At 34.8% G+C, this 15,284-nt stretch overlaps 1 long non-coding RNA gene across 1 annotated transcript in view; it reads right to left on the reverse strand.

The window, feature by feature from the left end:
- The window catches only part of LOC134473959 (uncharacterized), a 152,229-nt gene that overhangs the window by 15,721 nt on the left and 121,224 nt on the right, over positions 1-15,284 (reverse strand). The gene's annotated exons all lie outside the window — the stretch shown is intronic.

Genomic DNA, 15,284 nt, shown 5'->3' on the forward strand with positions numbered 1-15,284 from the left:
CACGCTATCTGGCCTCACTCTTGTCTCTTACTTATAGAGGTTCCATGTGCTTCCACATACTTGAAGAAAATTTGTAAAGCGAGTTTGACTTCCAGCGATGCACTCAGCTGCTTCATCAACATCACCATTTGTTTCTTCTTTCTAATCCTCTCCCTTGTAATCTTAGAGCAGTAAGGTAATCTGAGATACAGCAAATGCTTGACCCCTGTAACTCTCTCCCCTCTTCTGTCTTCCCTCTTCCCCGAATGATTTTCCACACCTTCTCACTGCCTTCCAGGATGGCTTGACTTATATTTCTGAGATCAGAACTTTTCATATTAAGAACAGTCAAAGAAAAGCCAGTGAAACAGACGTAGAACTTTTAGCTAGTAAATCCGTCAGACGTTCAAAGAACAAAGGTATCTTAGTCATTTCATTTTTTTATTACTGAAAACATAGTAAATTGCTAACATATACTGTCAAGGTATTTCATTTTTACATTTAATATTAAAACATTTTTTTGAATAGTTCCCTTTCAAGGAAAATTTTCTCAAATGTCTTAAATATCATGACAAATAATGTATATATCTGTTAGTAGCAGCAGAATATTGTATAGAAGTAGAAGTATAAGAGGCTAAAATACTCTTTTTCACCTACTTTCTATGTAATAAAGTAGATGAGAGGAATGATCTACAAGGTGTAATTAGAAATTAAAGCATTTAATTAAATCCTTATTAGGATAAACTTATCTATTTCATTGTGTTAGTGAAGATTCTGACAGGAATTCTTCTATTGAGTGGCTCTGGCACTTGAAATTCCTACCATAAATAAATCAAACACGGGTGAAAATTGGAAATTGAAACTGGGTCCCTTCCATTCTAACCAAACAAAACTGTTGTATCTTGTTTTTACAATCACCTAATAAGAATCCCCTCCTACTTATCTGGAGGAGTGTGAACTGCTTGTGGATGGGTGCTGTTCTGATTTGTGAAATGTTGAAAACTTAAAATTTAAATGTATTTAAATCCTTCTTTTATAAACCAGTAGAACACACAGATTGGATTGAATCGTAATGTGTGATATCTTAAACAAAATTGTCATTTCTAAGCAGGAAGTATAAAACAGAGTCACAAGTATACTATTTAACTTAAAAATTCAATGCCATATTAGAAATGTTAACTAAAGTTTGAAGCTGAAAATAGACATGAAACATCTAAATTTAAAGCTCACAAGTATCTTCTATAAAGTAACAAAATAAAACTTCATAGAACAAGTTGACTTAATTTCTACCACTTCTCTTTCTTGTAAAAGAGCTCTAAAATGAAGAAAGCACAAGTGATGGGAAGACTATTCCTAAAGACCAGATTGTTTAAAATAGAATTTATGATTGACTTATATACAGACAGACATCACTGGGATGGGGATTCATTCTGACAGATATGGCATTAAATAACTTTCTCATTGCTTAAACACTATAGGGTACTTATACAAATCAAGATAGCTATATTACCCAGTGGAAAAATCTTTGGTACCAGTGCTGTAAATGTAGTCCACCACTGACCACAATATTTTGTGGTGCATGACTGTATTATGCTCAGGGATGAGTAGATATAAGATCTGTATGCCATGGAGTTGCTTTCTTATATGAAATTATACTTTCCCCAAGTCATACATGACAACTCCAAGCAACACAGACTACCCATTCATTAATCCCAGCAGAAAGAGAACACCTTTTAATTACTTGTCTAATAAGGGTGTGGGAAAGGGTCTGATGTAGTCAGTCAAGAGCTGGAGGTGGCCCTGTCCCATTCAAACTGCACGGATCAGGAGCTAGCAAAGTATAATCTTCCATAGAGAAGTCAGGTTCTACTATCACCTAACAAGTAAAAGAGGTCTCACTTCCCACACAATTCCTGGATGTCAAAAGAGTAACATGTTAAGTGCTAAAAGATGAAAACCAGTCTCCTAGATCAATCTAGAAAAAGAGCAAAATTTCTTTCTACCATAAAGCAATAGAACATAGACAAATCTCATATTTGAGAGGGGTTTTTCTGTTTTAAAATTGCTAACAACTGTGTGGTATACTTTATATTCCATACAATTCATCCACTTAAAGTGCACAATGCAGTGGCTTTTATAGTATATTCACAGAGTTGTGCAATCAACTACACAATCAATGTTAGACGAGTTTCATCATTCCAAAAAGAAATCCTATACCCATTAACAATTTCCCCCCATTTCCCCGCTTCTCGCAGCTCACAACCATTAAATTTTTTTGACATTGTTGATACACAGCATACAACTTGATGAGTCTAGGTATGTGCACATATCTTAACTACCACCACAATCATGGTAATAAATATATTCATCACTTCTAAATTTCTGTCTTTTTATTTGGGGATTTTTTGAGGTGGGGGAGTCAGTTCTACTCAAGAACTGATCAGATCTACTCAAGAAAAGTTTAAGTTCAGGACAACATAGTAACTTTTAACTAGGGACACCATGTTGTATAGCAAAACTATAGGACTTACTCATATCTCAAAACTGAGATATAAAACCTATTGAACAGCTTCCAATTTCTCCTTGCTCCAAACCCTAGTAAACATCATTGTACTCTACACATTTAGGAGATTACTTTAGATACTTCTTATAAATGGAAAAACACCATCTGAATCGTCCATCCACAAGTATTAAGTCTGATCAGTGATATGTAAGTTAGCTATTAATTATAAAATAGAGCCAAGCAAGGTGGCACACACCTGCAATCCCAGCTGAGGCAAGAGGATCTCCGGAAATGAGAGGCCAGCCTGGGCCACATAAGCAAGTTCAAGGCCAGCCTGCACTAATACTGAGACTCTATCTCAAATAAATTATTAAATTTATATTATTCTATATATATTTATACAATTTATATTTACAAATTATTCTGTACCAGTAAGTTATACAATTTATATACAAATTATAACAGCCTAAAGATTTTTTCCTCTGATATTTTGTCCTAAACTATATTCTTTAGCTTATATTAATTATAGATGCACCTGTTTTAGAATAAGTACTATGCTTGACTCATTTTTCTCTCATGTGATGTGTCTAGCATAGTATCTTCAAATTATTATTTAATGGGTATTTATTGATATGCCTTAGTCCTTGGTTTCTAAGAGATAAAACATGTTTCCCTTTTTCAGGCTATCACTATTTGACCCACAAATAAAAGAAACTACATGCATACAGAAGCAAGCTTTCCAAGTGGTCTTATCTGCCTTTTTAAGAATGATTTACTTTTTCCATAGCAAACAAAAATGATTTCTTTCTCTGTATTTCACGTTTGGCGTTTAGAAGTTTGGGATCTGCTCACAACACAAATACAGAAATTCAATTTTTAAAAGGAAATAACACTTTCTTACTTTTGTAGATAAGTGACTTTATAGCATTGAGATAAAATGAAAATCGTAGCTATTTGCCATAAGTGGCTTCCATCAAGATAGCACAACTATAAAACATTTTTCATTTTGGTCAACTCCTTTTACAATGTATACCTAGCACTGTAAGATACAACGTTAATATCTAGAAAACTATTTGTACTCCTAAATGTTTTGCAAATGCTTCCTCATACATTTCCAAAACTAGTAACATTTGCTAACATTTTTCTCCTTTATCATAGTTGATATCTTTCTCTGCCCAGGAGATCAAGTTTAAATTTTTGAGTACGTCTTATTCTAGTTCATTTATAGAAATTGAGACTATAATGAGTGACCAAATACATCAGCAAATACTTTTATTTTTCAAAAGTCAGAGAACTATATTAACAATGAAATCAAAAAGGCTGTGAGTCTATACTTCTAATTCAGACTGGATTTTTCATGCTTGTCTACAAATAAGTCAGTATTGCTGTCTGGAAATTAATAAGCAATATTATCATGTGTCCAACTGACCACACCAACTCAGAGCATGAGAAAGGGCAGTTTGTCCAGCACTTTCTCTCAAGTACAATTTGTAACCTTACCAGGAGATTAAGTCCTCTGATTTAAGGCTCGAATAATAGAAAGAAAAGAGAACTCTCAGCTCAGTTAAAGAAAAGAACTAAAAAGGGAGTTGAAACTGAACCAAGTACTTCATACCTCTTACATAGGTCAGCTCTGAGCACCCTTGATAGCCATGAAAAGCTTAAGAATTAGCAGTAGTGTTCACCAAAACAAAGGACCAGTTAACTCATGAAAAATGGCAGCAGCATCATCCTAAACTTTACTACACATTTAACTCTCTTTTCAGTGAAATAGCAGAGTATGTAATAAGAATTTACATAAATAACCACAAATACAATATTTGAAAGTATTTTCTGATATGTACTAGAAGACATTATTCTTTTCTCCTTTACAAATTATTCTGTACCAGTAAGTTAAGCAGTTCACAAATGTAATTCAGTTATTAGGAATTGTATTTCCCCTTTATTATATTAAGGTTTCCAATCCATAATTCTACATAAGGTGTTTGAGTAAGTTTGACTACCATGCTAAGGGTCATGATCTATGAATCACATTCTTCTTTCCTAAGCATCAGCGAATGTAGGTAGAACACTGAAGTCCACTTTTAAAACCTCAGCAAATGCTTCCAGTGAGCAAACACCATGAAAAACTAATCAATCCTGATCTCCAATATTGTTCTATTTTTAAAAGGAAATAAAAATGCACTCTCCTGATTTCTTAATATTAATGTAGTACAGCATACTACAGAGGCTATTCTGACAAGCAAAAGAAAACGCAATCAAAGGATTTCTTCTAAAAGTTACTTGGAACACACTCTGTTCTACGTGGCAGAAGTCCTAAATTTGAAAAGAGCAGCCCATTCACTTAGGTGGTTCCCAACACATTGGAGAAGTTGGTGCATAAAAAAGTAACCCAAGACTCCTTTACCTCTATACCTTGTCACCAGGATAATGATAAAATACAGAATGTATTCACTGTGGACCAAGAACTCTACTAATAAGACATTTTATTTTAGTTGCAACACAGACCATGTGATCTGAGTATTTAAAATGGTTATCATGTGTTCCTTTAAGCAAAGTTTACAGACCCTTGTCCCAAACTAAAGCTAGGCTTTAAGATCCTCTCTGCTTCTGCTTTGTTAAGTAATTACCTATCATATTACTGAATAGTCAGATGTTTCAGCCTTTAAACTCTGCAGCTGCAATGCAGTTCTTGTGAAGAATCAGCAGTCTCCTGTCCACTCTCATCAATTTACCTGTTGCCTATAACTGTCTGCCCAGAGCCCTACATGTACCTACCTTTCAGGTCCCCTGTGGTGTAGGTCTCACCTGACTCTTTAAGAAAAGCAAGCACTTCCACATGGAGTTATCCTAATTGTTTCCAATTACCTGACTAAATGATTACACAGATGTTTTCAAGTCTTTTCCATATATGTAGCTAGTAAACACAGTTCTGAATTTTAGTAACTAATTTCAGTCAGAGACCAAACCATGTGTATTCTATGAAAGGAGATTTCTAGCCAATGAGTGCTTAGATAATAGCTGGCCAGCACTAAAACAGAGAAACAAAACCAAAACTAAAACAGAGCCTTCAGTGGAAAATTTGGAGCAGTACTTTATCATTTTCAACCTAACTCCTTCACCTGAGCAGGTAAGAAACTCCTACAGCCACTTACCCAGCCATTTTGCTACTTCCGGTCCCATTCTTGTGTTCTCCCCTACTGAACAAAAGTGTAGAACCAGATATTGAATAAGAAAGACAGAAAGCAATAAATCAATTAATGTACTTCTTTTTCTGGTCCCACTGTGACTCTGCCCTATCCCAAATGTTGATACTACCATGTATTTTTCTGTGGGTAAATGATAGATTCATGGTTTAATATAAAGCAGCAAAAAGTAAAGACTTCAGCCCCATGCATTATTAGTCTTGCTAATGAATAAAGGCCCTAAAGACAAGCATATGGGAACAATTAGGTCCAAATAGCTTTCAGACAGAAATGATAATATGGAAAGCATGAACTATAGCTCAAGGATATCATCAGTATTCAGATTACAGTTAGGTCAGAGCAGAAAGAAAGTGAAAAAAACAAAAAAAGAAAGAAACACATAGTAAACAAACACCATTCCAGACAAACCACTAAAAAATGTAGCAAGATCTTCAGGAGAAACGATCTTTACCTCTAACAATACGGAAATCTTTGGGGACCTTAGATAACTTTCCACATAGCTAAGGGAATATAAGGTGGGTATTCACACCCATGGGAAATATAAGACAGGATCTTCAAATTCAAAAGGAAAACAGACAAGTGAAATCTTCAAAACAGAAAGGCTCTCTCTTATTGAAATTTCATTATCCTTTTCCATCCCTTTGAAATATAACATTCCCAAATAAAGGCAAAAATTAGAATCCAAGCAAGAGGAAGATGGAAAGAGGGAAAAGGAAGAAATATGAGCAAGAATGAGGCAAACACCCCGAAAGGAAAAAAATCACATGACTGGGAAACATAACTTCAGTTTTAAAAAACGTTCAGAGAGATAAACAGTGCTGGAGAGGCAGGAAGAGGGGACAGAGAAAAGGACAAGGACCAAGGAACAGATGAAGGAGTCATAATGGATGAAAAAGAGAACTCAGGAACTGAGAACAACTTATAAAGAATTAATCACTAAAGGAAACCAGGTAGAAGAACACAGCTAGTTTAGATTGATATAAAAGTAGGATTCACAAAACACCAGCATTTAAGATACCAACAGAAATTTGAAACCGTTCATTTCTAGCACCTATGTTCTAGTGGGCCAGTAGAAAATTGAAGGACAGGTTAGAGAAACAGGAGTGTAGGACCAAAGACCTCTTGCAACACAACTAGCTATTCAAAGACAATGACTGCAGATAATGATTGCTAGATGTTAAAAATCATGCTGTTAGGTACAAAGTGTGTTTACTAATCATTCCACCTGCCACAAAACCAGAAGGAAAAATTGCACTGTCAGTTACTGTGTGAACACAAAGTGCCTTATCAAATATTGATGATATGAATTCATCTCTTTTACTAATGCTGTGAAATAGATATCATGGGTTAAGGACATTTAAAAACCCAGAGAGTTATAAGCAGCAACTAAAACTTTCTAAGGCTGTATCCAAAAAAATATTTATGTGAACTATACTATCACGACAAAAAAAAAGTCACTTGAATTTCTGCTACTTATAAGACAAAATTCAAAGTATTTTATATAGCCATTTAATCTTTACATCTTACCTGAGGCATAGCCAAAAACTATCTTTAAAAACCTAAAGCTTGGGCCAGGGATTTAGCTCAATGGCACAAGTGCCTACTTGGCAAATGTGAGGTCATGAGTTCGATCCCTGGTACCAAAAACAAAACAAAACAAAAACCCTAAAGCTCAAAGAATTACAATGTTATCCACTAACCAAGAGAAACTTTTAGAAATGGACCATGTGTACCGCAATGTGAAACCCATAATGTTAAGGGCTTTGTACTATTTTATTGTTTACTTTTAGATAAAGGCCTGACACATGGAAGAAATTGAACAAATATTTGTGGAATGAATAAATGCCTACTTTTTAATATGTCCAGGGAAAAGTTATACTGCATTGTCAACTGGTTCCATTTGAAATTCAGCACAATCTCAAAACCCAACTCCTGTCCTTGACGTAGCAATCTACGCTCTTCTAGTTCACGTTTTACAGGTAAGACTTTATATTTTGAATCACAATAGCTCAAAATAAATGTACAGGAAAGAAAAATATCCAGTGTTTATAGTCCTAGAAGAAAATAAAAATCTCAAAATTACTTTGATAAAGAAGAGTAAATGAAGTAGGACAAGACACACAAATATAGTACAAAAAGAGATATGAAAAAAGGAGAGAACCCTTCATCAGATTCTCTAGAAAACAGACTTTAAGACATGTTTACTGAACCATGATATGTGAATTAATACCTGTAATGAACTGGGGAAAGCAGGATAGTGCAGAAGAACGGAGATGGAACCGCAAAGGCTTCCTTGGTGAACCTTCACGGGAGCTCAGAGCTCGGGCCAAACCCCACCCCTTGGAGCAGGAGGCCTGCATCCCCCGGAATGTGATGCAGCTGGTCTTGAGTCTGCACCGTGTAGTCATTATCATACTTTCCCTAATTAAAGAGATTTTCACTTCCCCATCAGAATTGAACCTCAGATTTCCCTCCTGTCACAAGAGGTTATCAAAACAATAATTATGGTCATATAACAATGATACGCTGGTCAGAAAAGTATTGTCTTTGCTGAGAAGAGAAAGTGAAGAAGTTGTAGGACTTAGCAACATGCTTACTCTTCCAGTGCATTGTCTCTAGGCCTAGATTTCCTCCTTTATACCTTATACTTAGGTCTAGTGTAAACCTTCACATACTGCTTCCCCTACTCCACGGGCATTTCAATATTTCTCCTCTTGATAATTCACTGGACCCCCTTTTAGCCATTACCTACAGGGAAGCTCCTTCACTACTTCATTTTAGTTTTGGGTTCATTATACTCTCCCCAGTACCATTTTGGTTGTAATTCTTGGTGAGTTCACTGTCCACTAAGGCAACCCTGGCTGCACCTTTCTCTCTACACATGAACTTGTTAACTTTTCCCTGCCCGCTCAGGCACATCTTCATCTTCTTAAGTATCACTTGCTGAATTTTTCTTAAGCAAATGGTAAGCACCCTGATATGATCATTACACATTACATACATATGTCAAATTATCTACATATATTATACAAACTGTTTATGCAACTATTATGTTTAATTCAAAAATTTAAAAAGAGAAAACATAGCATGATGTAATATAAAAATGATTGAAATTAAAAGACATAAGTATGGCTCATCCAGTATATGGATGGAAACTGAAAGCAAAATTATTGCTTGTAACAAGAGCAGATTGTATAAATTACTTGCTCCTATAACACAAATTTGACAATCTGTGATTTTTCTTTTTGCTTTTTATATTTATATCAAGGTGTTAATGATCAGTTTAAGGTGTTTACATGTGATGTATATTTGGGAATAAAATTAAATTTAAAAATCTCTTGTTATCACAAATACTGTGCCTATGTTTAGTAGGCACCTATAGAAAATATACTTTAACTTGATACCAATAGGAAGATTTAATATTTTTTTTTCCTTTCAAATTCCAAAATATATGTAGTTACATTTCATTGCAGTTCCATTTTTACATAATTATATCACTGGAATGTTGCTAGTGAAATGTGGTAGTAGCTTAGGCCATCAGTTCACCAGTGAAAAACAGAAGCTTCAGCTGAATGCATCTCCATTCTATGTCTTCTATTTGACCACTACTGTAAAAAAAAAAAAAAAAGTTCAGGCTAAAAAGTGAAGAAGAAAATCAAGAATTTCCATTGGATAACAGATCTGCAAGTTTCAAGATTTTTCTCCATTTTTATTTTGCATTTATATAGGCCCTTATGCATAATTTAAATCTCATAAAAATTGGAATTGATAGCAGGTAAAACCTAATAGAACTAACTTCAGAATGAGACATAGAAGAAAAACAATGATTTTGCAATATATGATTTTGTAAGTTAAATCAAGACCATCTTTTGCTTTATGTTGTTGTTATTTTCTATTTGTACACCCATAGGCACAGCTTTAACAAGAAACCCAGTGACTTCCAGTAAAAGAATCAGATATCCTACATGCATGGCAAAAAAGAAAGCAATTCTAGCCCTCAAAAGTAGTGATAAATAAGAGACACAACTTTCTGCGCAGGATGGTGTTGAATAAATATCACCACAATGATACAAGAAGCAGCTTCAAATTTATGTAGGGCTTTTAGATAGTAGGCACTATCCTAAATATCTGCCTACATTATTTCATGTGATTTCCACAAATCACAAAATCCCCTCAAGGAAATGGAGAATCAGAATTCAAGAACAAATAAAAGATTGGTCCATAAATCCATTGTCTCTGCTTAGGTAACTACAGGCTGAGCATCCATAATCTAAAATTCTGAGGTCCAAAATCAAAATGTCCCAAAACCTGAAAGTTCTTCAGCTCTGACCAGATCCACAAATGGAAAACTTCCTACTATGAAACTTTTATGTTCAAGATTGTTAAAATATTATATAAAATTTCATCAGGCACATGCATAAGTTGTATATGAAGCAGAAAGGAGTTAGACTTGGATTCCATTCCCAAGACATCTTATTATACACAAGCAAGTATCCTTCTCCTAAAAGCCCGAAGCCTTTCTGGTGCCAAGCATTTCAGCTATGAGATATTCAATACATAATGACTTTCTTCTTCTTTTCAAGGACTGTTCATCATCTCTCACTCTCTAACTTAAGCTCACATCTTGTCCAGAGGCATTCTTTCTGAACTATTTTTATTAAAAGCTTCACAGATTCCTTAGACATATTAAACACTTAACAAATGGCTGTTATTTTCCATTCCACCCTATTAATATTACTTTTTAGCTTTGGCTTAATTCTGCTGCCTAATGTAGATGTTGCATGGCCAATAAACATATTCCCACTAAAAAATATGTATGATGAAAACTGGTATTGATTTATTTGCTATTTTGGCCTGAAAAAATCTAATGGATTAATTTAAGATTCTTTGAGAGGCTAGTAGTAGAAATATCCAAGGTTAGGAAGTTCTTTGTGAGGATAAGCAATCATTTCAGCTTGCCGGACTGAGAGGTTTCCAAAGATATGGAACTTTCAATGAGAAAACCCCACTGTCCCAAGCCAGCGAGGAGTTTGTCCTCTCATGTTAAAATTTAACCACAAATGAAACAGTACCAGAAGGTGAGGCCTTTCAGAGGTAATTAGACCATAAGGGCTCCAACCTCCTGTGTGGGTTTAACACATTTTGAAAAGGGCTTCTGGAAATAGGTTTCTCTCTTTGCTCTTCTGCTCTTCTCCATGTGAACAACTGTGTTCCTTCCCCCTGGAGGAAGCAGCATTCAAACTGCATTTCCAAAGCAGATGCCAAGTGCCTTACCAGAGACCAAACCTGCCAGTATACTCATTTTGGAATTCTAACCTCCAAAACCATAAGAAACAATTTGTTTTTTATAAGTTTCTCAGTCTCAAGGGGTCTATTACTGCAGCACAAGTGGACAAGACACACTGTCGAAGTCCTTCCGAAATAACCCATGATGTCTTCTGGGAGCTGACCTACAGTACAGAGAAGCCATTCGCTGTTTTAACCACCCTGATTCACATAAATATTAGCTGATAGAAAGCTCTGAGAAGAATGGATGATAAAAAGTGCATAGAGACAAAAGTACATAACCTGTAAACATGTTTATGTTTCCAGTACATAATATTCCATTCCTTGTGAGTGGAGTCAATACAGGGACATAACACACCTTCTTTCCTTCCTGATCCTCTTTCCCCACTCTCACCATCTCTTGATCTCCTTCCCATTTGAGAGAGTTCTATCTCCCTACTTCCTCTTATCTTTTTTATTATTCTTTATATTTTGGGTTTCTCACATAAGAAAAACCATGAGATATTTAAACTTGTATGTTTGATTTATTTCACTTAACATTATGATTTCACAGGGCACACACATTTCTCTATAAATGTGTGAGTTTATATTTCTTTATGGCAGAGCAGTGTTCCATTGTGTGTAAAAAAGGCAACATTTTCTTTATCCACACATCCATTGATGAACACATAGGCTATTTCCAGGATTTACCTATTGTGAGTTGTGCTGCTATAAAACACAAGTAAGTATGCATCACTGTAATGTGATGTCTTTAACTCTCTTGTGAAGATATTTTAGAGAGAAATAGCTGGGTTAAATGGAATTTCTACTTTTAGTTTTTTGAGGAAACTTCCTTCTGATTTCCATACTGATTGTACTAATTTATATTCCCAACAATGAAAAGGATTCCTTCTTTCTATAGCCCACTCAGTATTTGTTATTAGTTGATTTATTAATCATAGCAATTGTCTCTGGAACAAGCTGGAATTTCAGTATTGTTTCAATTTGTATTTATCTAATGGCCAAGTGATGTCCAACATTTTTCTTGCATGTACTGTGCTTTTTATTCTGTGACGTATCTATTCACTTCACTTGCTCATTTTTTATGGTAGGAGGACTCAATTTTTGATTTCTTGATGTATTCTAGGTATTAGTCCTATGTCTGAGAAATAGCTGGCAATAATTTTTTTCCATTATATAGGTTATCTCTTTATTTTTATGGTTGTTTCTTTCGCTGTGCAGAACTTTTTTAATTTGATATGATCCCGTGCATTGATTCTCCGTCCTATTTCCTGTTCAACCAGGTATCTGTTCAGAAAGTCCTTGTCTACACCTATGAATTCAAGAGTTTTATCTTCTAGCAGATGTGTCTCTTCTAGGCAATATATTGTTGCATTTTGTTTTTTGATCCAATCCTCCAGTTACGTCTTTTGACTGGGGAGTTAAGACTATTAAGTAATTATTGTGAAGTATTCACCAAATCCTGTCCTGCATTATTTTTCCAGGGCTGATTCGTGTTTTTTGTTTGTCTGCTTGTTTTCTTTTTATTTACTCTCTGAATTTGATCTATATTTTATTTTGGGCTCTTTTATGCCTCCTTGTCTATCTAGGATTCCCTTGAGTGTATTTCTTCAATGCTGGTTTAGCAGTCTATGTTTTTTAGGATTACTTTGTCCTGTTTTATTTCTCCATCAATTTTGAAGGTTGATTTTGCAGGCTATACAAGTCTGGGTTGACAATGATTTTCTTTTAGGGCTTGAAAAACTTCACTCCAAGCTCTCCTGGGCTTTACAATCGGCGTTTACAAATCTGCTATGATTCTGATAGGCTTGCCTTTATCAATAAATTGCTGCCTCTCTTTAATAGCTTTTTTATATTATGATGCATCATTAAGATTTTCTTTTTTGATTCTGACTATCTAGAGTTCTATATGCTTCTCATACTTGGAATATTCAATTCTATCCCTAGATTTGGAATGTTTCCCACTATGATTTCATTAAATTTTTATATCTTTAGATATAAAAATAATTAATTATTTCTTTACTCCTATCACTGAAGTTTTTTGAGGCAAATATTGCTCTAGCTTACATGGAACCTTCTTAATTTTAGGAAGTCACTGTGTATATAATCTACCACACCTACCTCATCTCCAGTTTCTCACATTCTGTCCTCGTATTGGTTGAATCTGCTAGCCATGTTTTCTACTGAATTTTTCATATCTTATATTTCTGCTTCCTTTTCACATTTCTAATTCTTTACTCAACTGGTAATTCATATCTTCCTTTATCTTATTTAACTCAGTTTATTGCTTTTTTCTCCTTTATTAGTAAAGTCCTTTACTGATTTAATAAAATCCTCTAATCTCTTCCGAAATTGCTTTTTCTTTGACCTCTTCAAATAATTTGGCCTTATGGTTTTTGTGTTGTTTGCTTACAACCTTTTCTACCTACATATCATGGGATCAGCTTTAGAGGGGCTAAGAGTTTGACAAGACATCTTGTCATGTTACTTTCTCGTATTTCTAGTTCCTTTTTATTTCCTCAGGTTAAATACTAATTAGGGCCGCACAAACTGTGTCACTTATGTGTAGATCTCTTTAGTTAGAACCTGTCTCCCTGTGATGTATCCTTTTCTTTGGTTATGTTTTGGTTTTTATGCTCCACTGAACCCTACTCAGCATATTTGAGGGTTTTCTTAATGTCCAGCCTTCTTCTGGGGCTTTATCCCCAGCGCCACACAGAAAGGAGAAAACTAACCGCAGTAATGCCAATGGCATAGAGATAGACCAGATATTAACATATAGCAAACACCAATTCACAGCAACAACCATAGCAGTAACAAAGAAATCAGCAATAATAATACAGTCAGAGACAAACCGCCTATTAGCAAAAGAACCAATAAATGCTACAGTGGTACTACCCTTATCAACAGAAAAAAGATCTATAATAATAATGTACATACAAAGACAAGCCAAATATTGACATACAGTGAATATGTATGTCATAATAAGCACAACTATAGCAACATTAGGAATAGAAAGTAATCCAACAATAATAGCATCTATTCAACTAAATATGTAAAAATGAAACTTAATTCTAATAATGATGAAGGGAAATAATAATAACAATGTAATAATAATGATGAAAATGAAAGAAGTAAAATTTAAAATGAAAGAAAAGGAAGATGAAAAGGAGGGCAGAGTGAGGTAAAGAATCCAATTAAAGAATAAAAGAAAGTTAATAGCATTGTTAAAAGTAAAAGAAAAACTAAGGAAAAGAATAAAGCAAAGAACTAAAGAAATAGAAAAAAAGAAAACATAAAACAAAGAAAAAGATAAATGAGTTTAAGAAACTTCCCCATGTTTTTGGGTGAGTGGTTTCTTTCCAGGCCTGTGCTCCTGGAATCCACACACTGCAGGGAGGGATAATGAGCCACAAGCAGGACATGGTGTGCCCACTCCTTTGGTGGAGGTAGTGCATGTTTGTATTGGCATAATGAGTCTTGTGCCACATTTCTTGCTGGGCAGTGTCTGCCTGAGGACCAGACACTCTGGAGACTCTTAGGTTTATGATCTGGGTCACTGCTATCTCCAGCCAGCTTCACCGCCTGTCAGCCTGTGACGTGCACGAGCCATGGGTTAAATGTGTTTGACGCAGTAGGGAGTATTCTGAGGAGGGATTAATGGGCATGTGTCTGTCATTGTAATTTTTTACAATTTTAAAAATTTAACCATTCACCATATTTGCCATATTTCATACTTCAATAAAAGATTTTTAAGGGGGTAGAAAAATAAGAGCTTTAGATTTCCTCAAATATAGGCCCTCTCTGAATTCTTTCATAGTGTCCTGCCCCATGGTGGGGACCATAAAGTGTCATAGTACTTATACATTTTCCTAACTCGGTTTCTTCTTTCTTTTTCTTCTATCTAACCCCCCCCAAAAAAACCCTTTCTTTCCCAGCTGCCAACTGCCAACACTCTGCTAGTTCATTAAAAAGAACAGTTTGTATTGTCATTGTTTGATTGTTTGTTCATTTTTGTGCCAGATCTTGTAATCTGAACAAATATTTCTAAGATAACAATATGTAATATATTTAGCAGAATCAATTTCTTTCTGGGTTTTTTTTTAAAAATTCTGTATTATTTCCATCCTTTGTTTTGCTTTGTCAAAATAAAAGAAGTTTTTAACCTAAAATTAGGGGGAAATATTTCTAGCTTCCTATATTATATAATGATTTGTATATTCAGCCTCACTTTTATTTGAAAGAGTTACAAATGAACCTTTAGAATAATCGAATTTCTGAGCCTTTGATAAAGTTGTGAGAGACTAACC

Source organism: Cavia porcellus, unplaced genomic scaffold, assembly GCF_034190915.1.
Source record: "Cavia porcellus strain 051 isolate PalLab524CR breed Dunkin Hartley unplaced genomic scaffold, mCavPor4.1 scaffold_29, whole genome shotgun sequence".
NCBI classification, from domain to species: domain Eukaryota; kingdom Metazoa; phylum Chordata; class Mammalia; order Rodentia; family Caviidae; genus Cavia; species Cavia porcellus.